Source organism: Pseudonaja textilis, chromosome 2 (genome assembly GCF_049901715.1).
Source record: "Pseudonaja textilis isolate UNSWEBS1 chromosome 2, rPseTex1.2, whole genome shotgun sequence".
Classification (NCBI taxonomy): Eukaryota; Metazoa; Chordata; class Lepidosauria; order Squamata; family Elapidae; genus Pseudonaja; species Pseudonaja textilis.
The window spans coordinates 18,794,582-18,813,592 of record NC_141991.1 but is presented as its reverse complement, the minus strand read 5'-3'; the positions used below and the strand labels follow the sequence as shown (position 1 = coordinate 18,813,592).

The following is a 19,011-nucleotide window of genomic DNA, read 5'->3' as shown; positions in this document are numbered from 1 at the left end:
GCCCTGAAAGGCTGCTCAGTTGAGTCCTGCTGCATGGCGGAAGCTGTGTGTGTGCACATGCCTGGAAGCCATGTGCGTGTGCACAAATCTTCCACGCATGGGCATGCACATGGATTCCACACATGCAGCTGCTTCTCTCCGCACTACTGGAAGAGCCTCTCGTGCAATTTTGCAGCTGTGAGCCACCACTTCCAAAAGTTGGGCGATGCCATGATGTCTGGATGGCGTTTTAGGTCAATAAAATCCCACACCACTAGACTAACAAATAGTTTCTTTCCCTGGGCCATTCGAACCATAAATAAACACAAAGTCAATACCTTATTAAGTTGTGAAAAGATGTGAAATCTCAATACCCCATTCAGATGTATAATAACATATTACAGTACAATCCATCTCTTGTGTATTATACTCGGCTAAGCATCACAGTCAGTGTTGGATGTATATTTTGTGTAGATTCGTAGATATTGTACTCTCAAATTGCAAATGGAGACATGGGTACTTTCTTATCTTCATTTTTAAGTGCTTTGGTTTTATTGTATTACGAACAGTTGCTGGAGTGCATCTACAGTTTCGTTGTACTTGTACAATGACAATAAAGTTGTTGTTGTTGTTGTTGTTGCTCTTCTTCTTCTTCTTCTTCTTCTTCTTCTTCTTCTTCTTCTTCTTCTTCTTCTTCTTCTTCTTCTTCTTCTTCTTCTTCCTCTTCCTCTTCCTCTTCCTCTTCCTCTTCTTCTTCTTCTTCTTCCAGGCTGCACATTTTGGATTTCTCAAAATCCTACATCTAGCCAAGTGACAGTTCTGGTGGCCCCAAATGAAAAACGATATAGAGACTTATGTCAAAACCTGTCCGGTCTGCGTGACTATGAAACCTCTCTCAGGGAAACCTCCTGGGCTCTTGCAGTCCATGGCTGACTCAACTTGGCCATGGGAGGAGATAGCCATGGACTTCATCATAGAGCTCCCGGAGAGTAATGGCCGTACTGTTATATGAATGGTCATCGATTTGTTTTCCAAACAAGCACATTTCATGCCATGCCCAGGCTTGCCATCAGCACATAGACTAGCTAAAATGTTTCTCATGCACTTTTACTGCCTTCATGGGTTCCATGGAGGATGATATTGGATTGCGGGGTATAGTTCATGGCTAAGTTTTGGAGGCAGTTCATTCAAATGATTGGTTCCTCCTAAGGCCTCAGCTCAGCATTCCACCGACTATGGTACTAATGGGGCAGCTGAGAGAACTAATACCATGATGGGGAGGTACCTTAAGTGCTATTTCACCTACCAGCAAACCAATTGGGCAGAACTCCTGCCATTTGCGGAGATGGCATATAATAATGTTGTGCACAGTATGGGCTTCACTCCCTTCCAGGTAGTTAATGGAGTCGAATTCCCCTCTTAGCCCAAATGAGTGGATAGAGACTCTACAGGGAGTATGGACTGCTGTGAAGATGGCACTGAGGAAAGCAGCATGTAACAATATTAGACCCGCCTGGCTCAGACCTCTGAGACAGACTTTTTACTACCCAAGTTTCAGTAAGTAACATCATCAGTGCTTATAAAGAATGGTATTTGCCTTCAGTTTATATTCTTCTGGTTTGCCCTGTCACTTGATCTTCCACAAGACCTATGCCATCTCATCTGGCAAGTGGTCAGAGAAGATTCTGTAACTTAAGTAAAAAAAACAGGAAAGTCACTTGCTTTAGCTATTTATAAATGGACCAGATTGCTTGGTCTTGACAGGAAGATCCAGATAACAGACAGACAAGTGGCAGCTGAATCTGCAGAAGGAATGTGTACCTCACAAACATCTCAGCGGCGACTCTCCCCCAAATATACTTCCAGATTTGCAAGATTCTGTTCATATAACCTTGCAATATTCAAAGCTAATATTGTATTTCTGGCCTTGCTTTTTTTTTAGTCAAGTTTTTTATTTACATATGTTTTGAAGACAATGTATTGTCCAGGCACTTCATTTTTTTAAAAAAAAGCAAATAACAGATATACTGATAGTGATAATAATAATACACATAATTAAAACAATATTTATAATTACATTAGCATATTTATGATCATATTAATTGGACTAGCAGGTTTATAATTATAGAATTCATATTTTAAATGCACATAGCAATAATCTTTCCTCATCTAAATTCTACCTCTTATCTCTAACCATTGATATAACCTATTCCACATTGAATAGTATTCTGTATCTCCTTTTTCTTTTATTTTCAATGTCAATCTAGCCATCTCTGCACAATCCAATAGTTTCCGAGTTATGCTTTTGTCTGCTGGGGTGTTCTCATTTTTCCAATATTGTGCAAATACAATTCTCACTGCTATCAATACAGGTAGTATTAAGTATATTGTCCCTTTATCATAGCTTTCTGGTATTATAACCTAGCAGGAATATTTCTGGCTTTAAGTCTATATGTACTTAATCATCTTTTCCAGCCTTGTGTGTATTTTCCTCCAACATTTTCTTGCTTTCACACATATCCACCACATATGATGATAAGCACCTGGAGTCTGATTACATTTCCAACATTTGGCGAATGTATTTTTAAACCTTTTTGCTAGTCTTGCCGGTAGCAAATGCCACCAATAAAACATTTTATATTTTCCTTATATGCTGTAGTCATTGTCCGTTTGTAATTTCTATCCCAAAGCTTTTTCCATTTATCTAGTTACAGAACAGAATAGAACAACAGAGTTGGAAGGGACCTTGGAGGTCTTCTAGTCCAACCCCCTGCTTAGGCAGGAAACCCTACACCACTTCAGACAAAGGGTTATCCAATCTCTTCTTAAAAACTTCCAGTGTTGGAACATTCACATCTGGAGGCAAGTTGTTTCACTGATTAATTATTCTGTCAGGAAATTTCTCCTTAGTTCTAAGTTGCTTCTCTCCTTGATTAGTTTCCTCCCATTGCTTCTTGTCCTGCCCTCAGGTGCTTTGGAGAATAGCTTGACTCCCTCTTCTTTGTGGCATCCCCTTATTTGAACACTACTATCATGTCACCCCCTAGTCCTTCTTTTCATTAAACTAGACATACCCAGTTCCAGCAACCATTCTTCATATGTTTTAGCCTCCAGTCCCCTAATCCTCTTGGTTGCTCTTCTCTGCACTCTTTCTAGAGTCTCCACATCTTTTTTACATTATGGCATCCAAAACTGGATACAATATTCCAAGTGTGGACGCAATATTACCAAGGCATTATAAAGTGGTACTATTAACACTTCACATGATCTTGATTCTATCCCTCTGTTTATGCAGCCCAGAACTGCGTTGGCTTTTTTGGCAGCTGCTGCACACTGCAGGCTCATATTTAAATGGTTATCCACTAGGACTCCAAGTTCCCTCTCACAGTTGCTCCTTCTGAGCAAGGTAGCACATATACTGTAGCTGTGAATTTTGTTTTTCTTGCCTAAATGTAGAACCCTCAGTGATGTGCAGTTGTTCTGCTGTCTCTCAAATCAATATTTCACATGTTAGGTTTTTTTAGAAAAAATATAATTTTTAAATGCAGGTAGTCTTGTGACGGCAATGAACCCTGCCACATCACAGTCTTAAGTTGTGACAGTCATCAAATGGGTTGGTCATGTGACCAACCTGATTTTATAACCTTTTTGTGGCAGTTGTTAAACAAGCGCCAATGGTGGTTTTGGAAAAACTGGAAGTAATTGCCCCTCAGTCTTCTTTCAACAAGAAGTTCATATAAGGTTTCTAGTCTTTCAAACAATTCTTTATCTGTGTTATCTGGAGGAAAGTTAAAATAAAAGATGTACTGCATATTGTGTCTGATCAACATATAAATATTGGTAGCCTGATTAGGGGGAATAGAAAAGTCCAGCCAAAAAACGAAGGGAAGAGGAGGAGGAACAGATGGCAGGAAGATGGACTACTCTTTCTAAAAACTTTCATTCTCTCTTTAATTCGTCAAGCTGCAAGAATTGGAACAGCTGCAGGATGCTTATCAGGCCAAAGATTGTTGCTGAAGCATATTCAATTCAATCCATATGAGTTTTTCAAGCAGAAGCTTTGAATATAAATACTCCTTTGGCTTGAGCTAAAATGCTAAAATGCTATTTTGGACACTTCTCCAAACAGTGATCTCCTGGGTCATTTAGGAAAATGAGTGAAAGGGTAAATCCTTCTGGCAAAGAGATTTGTGTGAGAGATTCACTTAACTACCGTGGCAGAAAAAGCTCACAAAATGGGGCGTAAGTCACAACCACTTTCTTGCTTAGCAATGAACATTTTGGGCTCCATTGTGGTCGTAAGTCGAAGACCACCTGTATGAAGCTAATAATAGCTTTATCAAAGCAACCTTAAAAGCCCCTGAAGACAGCAAACAGGATCCTTTTAATACAATATAACATTTTATAGCAAGATAAACTGTAAAGTGGGTTCTCATAAAGAGTTAAGGCATCCGAAGCCAAAACAATTACATTATTGTTTAACCATGACAGCCCAATTAACAAAGCTGTAAGTCAGGATGTGATTTTTATGGTTTTGCTTCAGCTGTTGAGACTTGTTAGACATGTAGCCTGGAAGCTAGTTCCATGTTTCCCACATAATTTGAAATTTGGCTTTCATGGGGTTTTTCATGGGGTTGAGACTTCTAAACTGAGCTTTATGCCGTGATATGTACATATGACAGCATAAAGCTCAGTTTACAAGTCTCAACAGCTGAAGCAAAACCATACAAATCACATCCTGACTTACAGCTTTGTGTTAATCGGGCTGTCATGGTTAAACAGTAACGTAGTAGTTTTGGCTTTGGATGTGTTAGCTCTTTATGAGAACCTACTTTACAGTTTATCTTGCTATAAAATGCTATATTGTATTGTGGAAAGGGAACTTCATGAGGACAGTGGTGACACCCAAGCAGGAAAAGCCCAAAGGGAACATCAGGCCAGCCATAAAACAAACTTGCATAGGAAAAGAGATTTAATAAAAGGTATTGAAAGAAGACCCCTAGACAAAAGCCAAGTAATTAAGAAAGCTAGGGAAACAAGAAAAAGAAATCCCTTACAAAAAAAGGTCATGCCAAATCAGCAAAACAAATAGACAAAAGACACGAAATAAATTCCATAGCAGACAGGAGATTGCCACCAAACAAATATAAGAAAACATTAGGATGAAACTGATAATCCAATCAAACCACTCCGCGGAGTTTACCCTCTGGCGGAAATGAAGACAACCCCTGACAGGATTTAAAACATTAAGAAATACAAACACAAGCACTCACACACAAAAGGAGAAAAAAAGTATAAAAATCAGGGGTTTATTATACAAAGATGGCTAGCCCCAGGAACACAGACTTCTTGCTATCTCATGCCTTCCTGAAAAATAAAAAGAACCAGCTTCCAAGCAGTTGTCTGTGTCCTTGCACCGGAGCTCTCCCAGCAGGAAAATCGAGCCCTCAGAAGAAAGGCATTTTCCAGCCTTTCAACAGTATTGAAAGGATCCTGTCTGCTGTCTTCAGAGGTTTTAAGGCTGCTTTGACAAAACTATCATTAGCTTCATACAGGTGGTCTTCAACTTATTACCACAACTGAGCCCAAAACCACTAAGCAAGACAGTGGTTGTGAGTTTTGCCCCATTTTAGGAGCTTTTTGGCCACAGTTGTTAAATTAATAATACGGTTGTTAAGTGAATCTTTCTCTCACACAAATCTGCTTGCAAGAAGGATTTGCCTTTTTACTCATTTTCCTTAACAACCCAGGAGATCACTGTGTGGAGAACAAAGTCCAAAATAGCATTTTAGCTCAAGCCAAAAGAGCGTTTATATCCAAAGCTTCTGCTTGACAAACCCACATGGAGAGAGTTGAACAGGCTTCAGCAACAATCTTTGGCCTGATCATCATCCTGTAGCTGTTTCCTAAAAGGGGCCTCAATTTTTAAAATCTCCCCCAGCCCCTCCCCATATTCCTCTTTGGCCTATTCTTCTCTCTCAGGTAAACGCTGGAGGGAGGAGGGGAGGGAAGAAAGGCAGGAGTTGGTGGAGAACAGACTGGGTGGTGGTGGAGAAGTAAGAAGAAAAACAGAGACTTTCAAAAGAGGAGGAAAAAAAGAAGCTTTCTCCCTCTGCCCCCCCCCGCCCCCCATTCTACAGGTCCACATTTTGCCAAGAAGAAGGAACAGCTGCGATAAACCTATCTAGAAGGAGGGAGGGAAATGGCTGAAGGCAACCAACAGTATTGCTTCTCTACCGTGAATTGCTGCCCAGAGCTCCAGCCCCCGTCCAGGAGTAACAGAAAACTGGAGCATTTTCAGAGCCAATAGCTGAGTAACTGGAATGAATCCAGTTCCACTGCATTCCTGCCTCAGAAAGGCAGGGAGACTGAGTTAGCCAGGGAGTTAAGCCTGACTTAGCCAGGGAGGAAAGATTTTCTGTTTCTGTCCGCTTGTCTTCGCTGGGGAAAAAAGACAAGCAAGGCAAGGAAAACAGCTTTGCCAGAGACTCAAGCAAAAAACTGGTGCTTTTGCCACGCAGTCCAGCAGTGGAGTGGCCTCTCCTTGGATACACAACCTCCTGAGCTCTGAAGCTCTTGAAAAGGCAGGTGAGCAATGAGTGATGGGAGCAATCGGTGGATGTAGGGGGTGGGCTCAGAGATGGCCCAGAACACGGGGAGAGAAACATGGGGCATCTCAGTGAGTGAGGGAAGGCTGGAGCACTTGTCCAAGCGTCCATATTCCTCTTCAGCCTCTTCTTCCCTCAGGTAAAAGCTGGAGGGAGGAGGAGAAGGGAAGGAGGGCAGGAGTCGGTAGAGGACAGACTGGGGTGGGGTTGGTGAGTGGGGGGCAGTAGTGGAGAAGTAAGAAATAATTGAGACTTTCAAGAGAGGAGGAAAGAAAGAAGCTTTCTACTGGGGCGACCTGAGATAAACAGTGCTTATTTTTCTATCTAAATCTCCATAAATATACTTGTACACAGGAAAGAAAGAAAATCCAGGGTCTAGCATCTAGCAATGAAAGGGAAATGGCTTCCTCAGAAAAATAGCTCTCTTTCTCTCTCTTCCCCTCCCCCCTTCTCCCACTCCCACATCCAGGTACAGAAGAAAGAGTTGTGGTAGTAAAACTATCCCGAAGAAGGTGGGAGAATGTGGCTACTTGTTGCTTTGTCCTCTCTATCATGAAAGAGATGAAAGAATCCCACACTCTAGCTCCTGTCAGGAACAAGCAAGAGGTCATTTTAAGTGGCAGCAGATAACATAATCAGAGTTGGAAGGGACTTTGTAGGTCATCTAGTCCAACCCCTCGCCCAAGCAGGAGACCCTACACCATTTCTGACAAATGGCAGTCCAATCTCTTCTTGAAGGTCTCAAGTGATGGTGCTCCCACAACTTCCGAGGGCAACTTCTGTTCCATTGGTTGATTGTCCTCCTTATTTCCAGGTTAAATCTCTCCTCATTCAGTTTCTATCCATTATTCCTTGTCTGGCTTTCTGGTGCTTTAGAAAATAGTTTGACCCCCTCCTTTCTGTGGCAGGCCCTGAAATATTAGAAGACTGCTATCATGTCTCCCCTGGTCCTTCCCTTCACTAGACTAGCGAAGCCAAGTTACTCCAACCATTCATTGTATGTTTTAGCCTCCATCCCCTAATCATCCTGGTTGCTCTTCTTTCTACTTTTTCTAGAGTCTCAACATCTTCTTTATAATGTGGTGACCAAAACTGGATGCAGTACTCTAGGTGTGGTCTTACTAAGGCTTTATAGAGTGGAATTAGTACTTCCCTTGATCTTGATTGTATCCCTCTGTTAATGCAATTTAGGATTGCATTAGCTTTTTTGGCTGCTGCTGCACACTGCTGGCTCATATTTAGCTGGTTGTCCACTAAGTCTCCAAGATCCCTCTCACAGTTACTGCTATTGAGCCTGGTTTCACCCAGTCTATATGTGTACTTTTGGTTTTTCTTGCCTAAGTATAGGGCTTTACTTTTCCCTACACTGAATTTCATTTTGTTAGATACGGCCCAGTGTTCTAGTCTGTCAAGATCCATCTGGATCTTGAGCCTATCTTCTTGGGTGTTAGCTATTCCTGCCAGCTTAGTATCGTCTGCAAATTTGGTAAGTTCTCCTTCTATTCCCTCATCTAAGTCGTTAATGAAGATATTGAAGAGTACTAGAAACTTGTGGCACCCCACTGCTTACTTCCCTCCATGTAGACCTTAGACCCATTAAGGACTACTCGTTGAGTATGGTTTGCCAGCCAGTTGTGAGTCCATCTAGTGGTGGTGCTATCTATTCCACTTTTTTCTAGCTTACTAAGAAGTAGGCTGTGGTCTACTTTGTCAAATGCCTTGCTGAAATCTGAATATATTATGTCCACAATATTTCGCTGGCATACTAATTTAGTCATTATGTTGAAGAATGAAATAAGATTGGTTTGGCATGATCTGTTCTTAACAACCCACGCTGACTGCTGGTTATTACTTTACTTGTTTCTAGATGTTGGCAGATCTGTTTTTTTTATTATCTTTTCCAGTATCTTCCCGGGTATTGATGTTAGGCTGATTGGTTTACAGTTTCCTGGGTCTGTTTTCTTTTCCTTTTTTGAAGATGGGAACCGCATCAGCTCTTTTCCAGTCCTCTGGTAGTTCCCCGGTGCTCCAGGATTTTTGAAAGATATGGTGCAGTGGTTCTGAGATGACCTCTGCCAGCTCCTTTAAAACTCTGGGATGTGATCCATCAGGCCCCGGCGATTTGTTTTCATCAAGATCAGACAGGTGTTCTTTTACCATTTTTTTGCTTATTTTAACCTTTCTTTCTGGTTTGCCTTTTACAGTTATGTTTTTGATGGGTTGAGCTTTTGTAGGTGAGTAGCAGGAGAGCAAACCACTTGGCTGTTTCCCTCCTGTGATTTCAGCAAGGGCAGGGAATAAAAGGGTTAGCCAGCTTGGAATATTTCTCTTGCTTGCCCCTTGCCTTTTGCTGGAGGAGCTGAAGAAGCTTCTTGCATGAGAAATGAAACACCTTCAAAGAAAAACCAGAACCTCCAGTTGCCTCTTGAAAAAATAAAAAAAACACCTTTGGGACAACCAAGACCTGGATGACTGAGAATCTCTGTAAACGTTTAGCTAGCAAAGAAAGGAAAAAAGCTTTGCCAGAGACTCAAGCAAAAGATGGCCGCTTCTGCCACGTGGTCCAGCAAGCAGAGGACTCTCCTTCAGAATGCAACTTCCTAACCTCTGGAACTCATGGAAAGGCAAGTGATGGGAGCAATCAATGGGACCAGAGGGTGGGTTCAAAGATGGCCCAAAGGGTGGGAAGAGAAGCATGGGGTATCTCAGTGAGGGGGGGGGCTGCAGCACTCCTAGGATCCCCCCCACTCCTGAAGCATCCTCATATTCCTTCTTCCCTCTCTCAGTTGAAAAGCTGAGGGGAAGGGAAGAAGGGTAGGAATCGGTAGAGAATAGACTGAAGGAGTGCTAGATAATCTATAGGAGAAATGGAGAAAAATGGAGACTTTCAAGATAGGAGGAAAGAAAGAAGCTTTCTACTCGGAAGTTTGGGCACACTGGTTTAAATGTTTGTTTTTCTACCTAACTCATAGTAAAGAGTCTTTACACTTTACATAGTAAAGAAAAACACCCATGTGGTCTTTGTCTCTTTCTGTCTCTCTCCCCTTCTCAGAAGCAGTTGCTGTGCTTAAAACCATAGGCCAGCTGTCCCCAGACTTTCAGGCTTGGTGGAGGTGGGGTGGGGGAGAGGGTTTTATGTGAGCTGAATGCCAGAGTGTTAGGAATATAAGTCACCTAACAGGTATTTGAAATATGTAAACCAGGATAAACATTTTAGTACTATGTCTTTAAGAGATTGCAAAAACTGAAATTAGGTGTGGTTTTTCAAACGGCCATAAAGATGGAGCCAGAAACCTGGGTTTTTTAAGTCTTAGTCTCAGAAGAGAGTATGTCTCTGTGAGTCTCTGTTTTTCATTCTGTTGGAAAGTATTTTCTCCATTTCTTCTAATTAACTGATATTTCTGGATTTAATGTAAGTCTGATACTGAACTTTTTTTTGACACTGGAGTTTGTTACTGAATTATCTCTGGATTGAAAAACTGATTTACCTGTGAATGGCTTTGGATTGCATATTTTGGACTTTGCTTAAACTTTCTGGAAGTAGAAACCTACATTTACTGTACAGTGTATCTGTGTGCTGTGTGTTTTATTCAAACACTACTCTCTATACATCTCCCTGTATGCGCTCATTCTTCTAACGGGGAATTACCTCAACACAGAGTATGCTGAAGAGAGCAGGCCTCAGGGTTGATTTGATTTAAATGAAGTCATTTTAAATCATGATTTTAATCTCAATTTTAATAAGCCTTGATCAACTCTATTTAAATCATAATTTTTAAAGAGCAACTGTCACCTCTTCCTGCAGCAGCTCCTCCTCTGATCTGCTGTTGACTCACTGACAGTCCCAATATTGCAAAATATACAGCCTCATGCTACATAACAAAGCTCCATTTCATGCTGAATAAACTAAATTATTAATGTATCTTAACTAGAAAACTATCTTTAGATAGACTTTTACTCCAAAAGCATTTTATCAAAATAAATTTGATTTAAAAAAAAACAATTTAAATTTTAAAAATCTGACTTTTGGTGGTGCTTCCATCAGAGACGGACCAAAGACCATGATTGTGCATGGCTTAAATTTGTGCTTAGCCTGTCGGAGGGTCCCAAGCAGGACCGGATCCACTTCAGAGGGATGGGGAAAGAGGGGGAGACCTCCAGCTGAGTTGAGGGGAGCTGTATCTCCCCTCCCTGACTAGGTATACTCCCTTTGAAGACAGGAGGTAGCAACAGTCTTTAATGGCTGCCGTAAAGATGGGAAGCTACCTGGGACCTAAATGAGTGCTGGGGCAATGCAGTGAGCAACATGTGACCAGGCAAAACACCTTGGATTTTTGCAAGATAACCCCAAGAAACAGAAGGAAAGAAACCTCGTTTAAAATTATGGCAGCGGCGAATGGAAAGTAAAAGCAAATTATAACGTAGACAAAACTGAACTATAAAAGTACTATAACGGAATCAGAGACTAATCTTGGAATAAGATACAGAAATTGGCATTAATTAGGCATTGGCTAGAATGCTGGACTTGTTGGAATTGATTATATTTAAAGCAGGGGTGGGATTCAAATTTCTTAACAACCGGTTCTGTGGGCATGGCCTAATTTATGGGTGTGGCTTGGTGGTCATGTGACGGGTGGGAGTGGCTTGCTGACTGGGCATGGCTACATAGTTATGTGATTGGGGTGGGCATGGCCATGTGGCTGGGCACCCAAATTTAAGTGATCCTCGCTTAATGACCAGGTCATCGCCTAGTGGCCAATTGCTTAGCAAATGCTTTTTGCCAGTTTCCAAGGCCTGGGGAGGCCCAGGCAAGGCCTGGGCAGGTGGCCATGTGGCTGGACACCCAAGTTTAAGTGGTCCTCACTTAATGACCAGGTCCTTGTTTAGTGGCCAATTGCTTAGCAAGTGCTTTTTGCCAATTTCCAAGGCCTGGGGAACCCTGGAGAGGGCAAGGCGAGGCGCGGGCAGCTACAGGGAAGGCTGCAGAGGGCTGGGCGAGGCCAACTCAACATCACTTCTTTGCCCTAATGATTAAGTATTAAAAAAGATATACCAAAACAAAAGGTAGTTTATTATGTTATGTCTTTAATGATTAAATAATAAAAAGGTACACAAAATTATATTGTTACAACATTTTAAAATATTAATCAAAACTATTATATAACAAAACTTTACAAAAAACAATAAAACTTATTTAAAGTACTCCCAAATTGCTTTTCTATTATCGTCCCAAGTTACAGTTTTCTTATGTATAACACGAGCATCATCAGCTGTGTGACGATGTACTGGCTCTGCTTTCCTCAGACTTCAATGGTTGTGGTTGTGACGCTTTTGGATCTCCTTTTGTTTTCTTGCTGAAGAAAGCAGACAAACTCATTTGCCTTTTCATCTTGGCAATATGCTGCAAAAAAAAAATCAACAATGTAGTGGTTTGGATTCGACTGTTGTTGTAAGTTGAGTGGTGAAGGCAGAGGCAAGCGAAGAAAGCAGGCGAGGAACAGAGATCAGTAATATTCAGTTACTTTTAAGTGTCCCTGACACTATAGCTAGTTAGTGTTTAAAAGATGTTATGGAAGGGGAACAAGTTTCACCAGACAAGAATGAGACGGAACTGACAGTGGATTTGAAAATGACAGTCTATAAAAAAGATGTTGCACTGTGTATATAAAAGAATGGCTGATATTTTCATAATTACAATTCATTAACTGAAAAAGAAACAATTAAAATGGAAATACTATTAACAAACCAGGGGAGTTTGTTATTTTGTGCCAGTAGTGGCATAAAAATCTTTCCTAGCCAACACTACTTACCTGGACCAACAGTCCCAAATGGAATGTGCTCTCTGTAGCAGAGAGAGAAAAGCCAGGGGAAACCATGTTTGGTCACCTAACCTTTTTAGAATGCAGCTTAAAAATATGCTGAAGCTTTTTACAGCCGTATGCAGATATATATGGTACAAAAAAAGAGATAACAGTACAAAATCATCTAAGAAGTTAGGTTACAAATGGAATTGATAGACACATTCACAGAACAATACTGAATTCTTTTTCTGAAATTTATTCCTCAGTTTAAAAAACTGGAATATATGAATTCAGTATTGGGCACTGCTAGTGTATTCAAGAGGATATAGTGTCAAGGTTAGCAAAAATGGTAAAGCAACATATAGATTTAAATTTTAAAACCAGAAATATTTCTGTTGGTAACCACATAAATAAAGGGAGTACAATACATATTTAATGTTACGCATGTTAAGAGTGGCTAGAATTATGTTTTCACAGTGGAAAAATGAAGAGATCCCCATAGATGAAAATGAAATTACAATGTGCAGAAATCAATAGAAATAAGAGATAGAAATAAGAAATTAGGCAGAGAATGATCATTGCTATGTATGAATTAAATACGGAAGGTTGATAATTATAAACATGTTGATATAATTAACAAAATTAGAAATAAGTCAATACAAATAAATTTAAATAATTTTGTTACACTGCTGTACTTATTGATATTTGTTTCTGCTTTGTTTTTTCATTTATGAAATATTTTATAATACTTTATAACAGTAGTCCCCAACCACTGGGCCCCGGACCGATACCGGTCCATGGATCATTTTCTACTGGGCCGCTGGTTTGCTTGGGCACCGCCATCTTGTTTCAACGGCGCTTGAGAAAGTGCTTCCGGGTGAGCTTGTTGGTCATCGGTTGTTGGAAAGTCGCGTTTGGGTACTGAAGGAATCCTTGTGCCTTAGTTTCATCGAAGTGGGGGGAGGCTTCGAACGAAGAGCCGTCCCGATGGTGGTGGAGTCTCACGTTACTCAGGAGGAGATTAAGAAAGAACCTGAAAAGCACAAAAAAGGTACAAAGGAGGAGTTGAAGGTGGCAGGGAGAAGTGGGGGACGGCTGGCTAGCCAGTTGCTCAGCTCGCCTTTCCTTGGTTGTGTGTGCTGATGCCGGTACGGGTCCGTGGATCATTTTGTGATGCTGGTACCGGGCCGTGGTACAAAAAACGTTGGGGGCCACTGCTTTATAATATAAGTGCAATAGAATTACCGAGGTAAGGTAAAGTAAGGATATATTGTTATAGAATAGATTAGTGATGATGAAATGAATGTTACAAAGTAGATTAAGTAAAAATGGTGATTTGCTCACATAAAATGATGTAATATTAGCAAAGTCTAGTAAGTAATTAATAATAGTAATAATATAAATATATATAGTGGATTTATGATATAAAGTTTAATGCAAATTGGAAGGGAAAGACTGCAGAGATTGTGTACAAGTGATTTGTATCAACCAACACACTGTATGTAACTGAAGATGGTTTATGTTTTATGTTTGTTTTGTTTATGTTTAAAAAAAACCACACTTTTATTTTTTTTAAAAATCAATTTATGTATGCATGCAATTTCTTGTTACATTGATGTTGCTATATATTGATTTAAGCAGAAACAGATAATGTATAACATCAATGTAACAAGAAGTTGCCTGCCTCATTATTAAGTTGCTTTTTTTATTTATGTATTTATTTATTTTTTTACTATCTGTTTTTGTATTTATTTATCATAAAAACAAAATAGATACTAAATAAATAAATAAATACATAAATAAAAATTATTTTACTATTCATCTTGATGTTTCTTTAAGCAAAGGAGAAAGAAACATCAAGATGAATAATAAAATAATTTTTATTTATGTATTTATTTATTTAGTATCTGTTTTGTTTTTATGATTAATAAAAACAAAAACAGATAGCAAAAAAATAAATAACTGATGGGGTCTTTCAAGCTTGCTGCAGCGAGGACGGCTGGCCCGGGAGTCGGCTCTTGACTGGGCTGGCAGCGGCAGTGGCGGCAGGAGGAGGTAGGGGACTGGGCCAGCAGGAACTTGCTGCTTTGCCTCCTCACTACCAATCAGTGGTGGGAAGGCAAGGCAACAACCCTTGGGCCGTGGTGGGTGAGGGAAGGTGGCAGTGGCCTAGCCAAGATGGCGGCTGCTATGGGGCGAGACAGTGACGATTGGCCCGGAAGTCAGCTCTCGGCTGGACTGGTGGCAGCAGGAGGAGGTAGGGAACTGGGCCGGCAGAACTTGCTGCTTTGCCTCCTCACTACCAATCAGTGGTGGGAAGGGAAGGCAACAACCCTTGGGCTGCAGTGGGTGAGGGAAGGTGGCAGTAGCCTAGCCAAGATGGCGGCTGCTATGTGGGTGAGACAGTGACGATTGGCCCGGAAGTCAGCTCTCAGGCCGGACTGGTGCCAGCGGCAGGAGGAGGTAGGGGGCTGGGCCAATGGGACTTGCTGCTTTGCCTCCTCACTACCAATCGGTGGTGGGAAGGCAAGGCAGCAACAATGGAAGGCTGCGGGCAACGGAAGATGGCAGCAGGTGAGGCAGGGAGTGTCAGCAAGGGCAGTGGGCATCCCGGGAGTCGTCAATCAACCGGGACTGGTGGCAGTAGGTAGGCAATCGAGTTGGAGGTCGTACCTACTGATCCACGTCTTCAGATGCCAGCGGGGTAGACAGTCCAGGCGGGTGAGGACAGCTAGCAGTGGTGGCAACCAGGGCTTGCGGCTTGCCCTCACTCAGTAGGGTGGCAGAAGGCAGACAGCGACAGCTGGGTGGCTGGGTCGACTGCTGCTGCTGTGCTGTTGCTGCTGGTGTGAGCAATGGCACTAGGTGGGAAATTTTTGTAGTTAGTGCACATATGATATAAGTAGGGGTGGGGCAAGGCAGGCAGGGAAGAACGAGGAAGGGATTTTAACACATGCACAAAAAAAACTGGGCTTTTTTTACTTTAGAGCAGCGGATAGGGGTGTGCGTGGGGCCAGCGAAGGGAGGGGTGGGCGGGGTAGAAAGGGATTTTAGCGCATGCGTAAACCCCCCCCCTTTTTTAAACTGGGTTGTTTTTTTACTTTGGAGTGGCGGAGGAAATGAGGAAGGAATTTTAACGCATGCACAGTAAAAAAAAACACCTTTTTTTTTTTGCCTTCTGGGTGCTGGCACACGAGCACAATTTTGGCACAGGAGCCCAAAAAGGTTAGCCACCACTGCTATAAGATAAAAATAACCCTGGGATACACATACACACACACACACACACAAAAGGATTGCAGCAAAGGGACAAACGAAGATATCTTGGGACTGTTTGGCAGATTGGGACTGTGATAAGGAAACAGAAGGATTAACAAAAGAAATTGATTAAAATAGAAGACACTGAATAGAAGACTCAATTGATTAAGTAAAACGAGTGAAATATGCAAAGAACTCAGATTGGAACTGCAAAATGTGAGAGGAATGATAAAGGTAAGCATGGAACTATGGGATATATTGGCAGAAAAATTAGAAATGGCGATGCAGTCCACAGAAGAACAAAGACCAAGGAGGAGGGGTTAACAAGAAAGAGGAAGTCAGCCTAAAAGAGCCAAAAAAATAATGGACATTGCAAAAAGACAAGAAAGAAATTAAAAATAAGACATTGATGATAGATGTGATAAATAAAAGAGAAAATACTTCTAAGATTAAACAAAAGAAGAAGAAGCTGTACACGAAGAAATTGCAAAAGAGAGATCAGGAAAGGGAGGGAGAAAAAACAAGTGAAAGGGAGATGAAAATAAAAACAATATTAGTGGGCGGAAATCGAGCTAAGAGAAAGGACCAGGAAAACTTAGAAAAGGGAAAATTGGCTAAAATTGGAAGAAACTATAGGGCCGAGAGATTTAGAGATGAGGGCTAAAGATAAAACAAAGGGGGGGATACCACATGGAAATGTACTTTGGTGGGATTTTTTTTTAAGAAATATAGATTGAGAATCATCTTTAAAAATAAAGAAATAATCTTAATTGGAATTAAAGGGGAACAAGACCTCACTGTATGATTATTACATAATTATATATGGAAAAAATGATGATAGAGTAGAGAAATTAAATGGTTTTATTGTTATTAAGTCCTTTTTTTAAACCTATTTAATGAGAAATGTAATTTATTATACAAATATTAGAAATGATTATGTTATAAAGTATTTATAATGAGATTGTTATATTATGATTAAAAAGTGAGGAATGAAAATTAATATAATTAAATATAATTTGATAGGCTAAATTTGGTTAAATGTAAACAAAGAAGAAATATGGTTTTTATTGTATACATTTTATGCTAGACATGAAATAGAAAATAATTGATTATGCAAAGGATATTAGAAAAACAGAGAATATGGTATACTAGAAATGATTATATTGTAAAGTAAAAGTATTTGTAATGAGATTATTATGATTAAAAAGGTGAGGAACGAAAACTTAATAAAATTACATAGGTAAAATTTGATTAAATGGAAACAAAGAGGAAATATGAAATGGTTATATGAATATCTCTGGAATAAATATAAGAATTATTGTAGATTGGGGGAAATACCATGTGGATCCTGAATATATTAGTTTGTTTTATTCTTATTTTTTTATTATACATTGGTTTTGAGAAAGTTAAAGAAGATAATATGTAAAATAAAATAGGTGGTAAGCTGGAAATGAAAATAATAGGGGATAATGAGTGAAAATATGCTTGAGGATGAAATGTTTGTGCTATTGGATTATTTGAAAAAATGAAGTGAACTATTTAAAGATCAATGGAATAGATAATGATTTGATATGAAACTAGATAAGAAAGCTGGAAACGTAATTACAATTATGTATGTATGTTGTAACCTAGAATCACATTACTCACTTGAAGAGATGTATAAGAAATAAAAAAAATTCTATAAATTTAAAATCTTGATTTTTAATTTTTTTTAAAAAAATAGAGTTTTATCCATCCTGGAGAGTATCCTGCCTGCAGAGGAGAGACGGGCCTGCGTTTTAGCCTCTGGTGCCCAGATGCCCTCACTTCTTTCAAGCATTTATTTCATGTTTCTCCATCGCATTTCTTGCTGTCCTGTGCAGGGAAACAGAAGCTTGTGGGACTAAAAAAAAAAAAAAAGTTCCATCAATTCCAACTTCTCACAGAAAAAAAAAAGATCCCACGAAGCTGAAATTGATTGAACTTTTTTTTTTTTTTTAGTCCCACAAACTTGTTTCCCTGCACACGACGGTGAGAAATGTGATGGAGAAACACATTGGACCTGGAAATCGGGTAGGCAAAGAAATGCTTGGGGGGACGTGAGGGCACCTGGTAGGTGGGGCAAGCTCCGCAGCATGGGACTGCGCTGCAATAGAGAAACGAGAAGCGGAGTGGCCAGCACAAGGGAAGGAGGCCGCTTTCCCTCTTTCTTCTCCCTGCTCCTCCTTCCCTCATGCCAGCCGCTTCATGTCCCATTTCTCCATTGCAGCGCCCAGGATCCACTTTGATAGTGGGGGTAATTTTAACAACCGGTTTGCCCAGGATCAGATTGGCCATTGCAGAAGGCTCGTTCTGCATCTGTGGTGTAGCTGGAGGATGGGGATGGGCCACGCCTCGCACAACAACCAACCTGCCTCTGGGGTCCATTACATTCATAACTCAAGGATGGGAATTCAACCCTTTTGACATAAAGTGGATGACAGAATGTTGATTTTATTGCTCCTCTGCCAAAAGGTTGCCCAATTTATTGATGGCAATTAAAAAAAACTTTGCATGACAAATGATTTTCTGCTGCATGCTTTTTAAGAGGCTGTGCCCTACATATAAAAAGAGATTCTTTAAAATTAGTAACAATTTGCCAGCTTTTGTAAGCATCTTGGCCCTCCTTCTTGTGACAGTCCCATTTCCAATTCCAGATTATACAGATCCAGGAATGCAGAATATGGATGTCGAGAATCAGAAGTTGAGCCTTCCTCCCAAAGGATCTACATCTGAAGAGGAAAGGGAACCAGGTATTAATAAAAGTATCAAGATCTGGTAGCCACTCACCCAAACGAGGGATTGAAATATCCAAGCCATGACCACCAGAGCATACAGAGCAATCCAAAACATATACCCTGTCCCTAATTGGACTTTCAGAATAAGAATCAGAATAGAAGTGGCAGGCACCTTAAAGATTTTCCAGTCCAATCCCCAGCTCAAGAAGGCCCTATTCCATTTCAGACAGTTGGCTGTCCAGTCTTTTCTTTTCTTTTTCTTTTTTTTGTAATTTTTTTATTGATTTTTAAAGACAAACATAAACAAACAAAACAAAAACATCAACCTTTCTTCCATAAGTATACAAGCAGTGTGCTGGTTGATTTACCAATTTTTTTGTGCATCCATTTCATAGTCTTCAATTATAGTTACATTGCATAATAGCTCATATTATCAATCAGAAATTGAATACCCTAGTATCATTGTTAATCAATCATTTGAGAATAATTTTACTCATTCATATTTTGTGAGATAACTATAATTTACTTAGTATTATTTTTGTAACAATTCATATAATCCTCCCAAATCTATCCTAAAAAATTTTTTTATAGATATAGTAAAAAAGAAAA

General features: G+C 40.2%; 1 long non-coding RNA gene across 2 annotated transcripts; it reads left to right on the top strand.

The window, feature by feature from the left end:
• The first annotated feature begins 6,281 nt into the window (after positions 1–6,281).
• On the top strand, positions 6,282–18,670 carry LOC148126781 (uncharacterized). Of its 2 annotated transcripts, none has more exons than XR_015741573.1 (3): positions 6,282–6,567; positions 7,057–9,211; positions 18,322–18,670. It is a non-coding gene; the product is annotated as an uncharacterized LOC148126781 (long non-coding RNA). The 2 variants fall into 2 exon arrangements; XR_015741574.1 differs by having other exon boundaries at positions 6,282–6,726.
• The last annotated feature ends 341 nt before the right edge of the window (positions 18,671–19,011 follow it).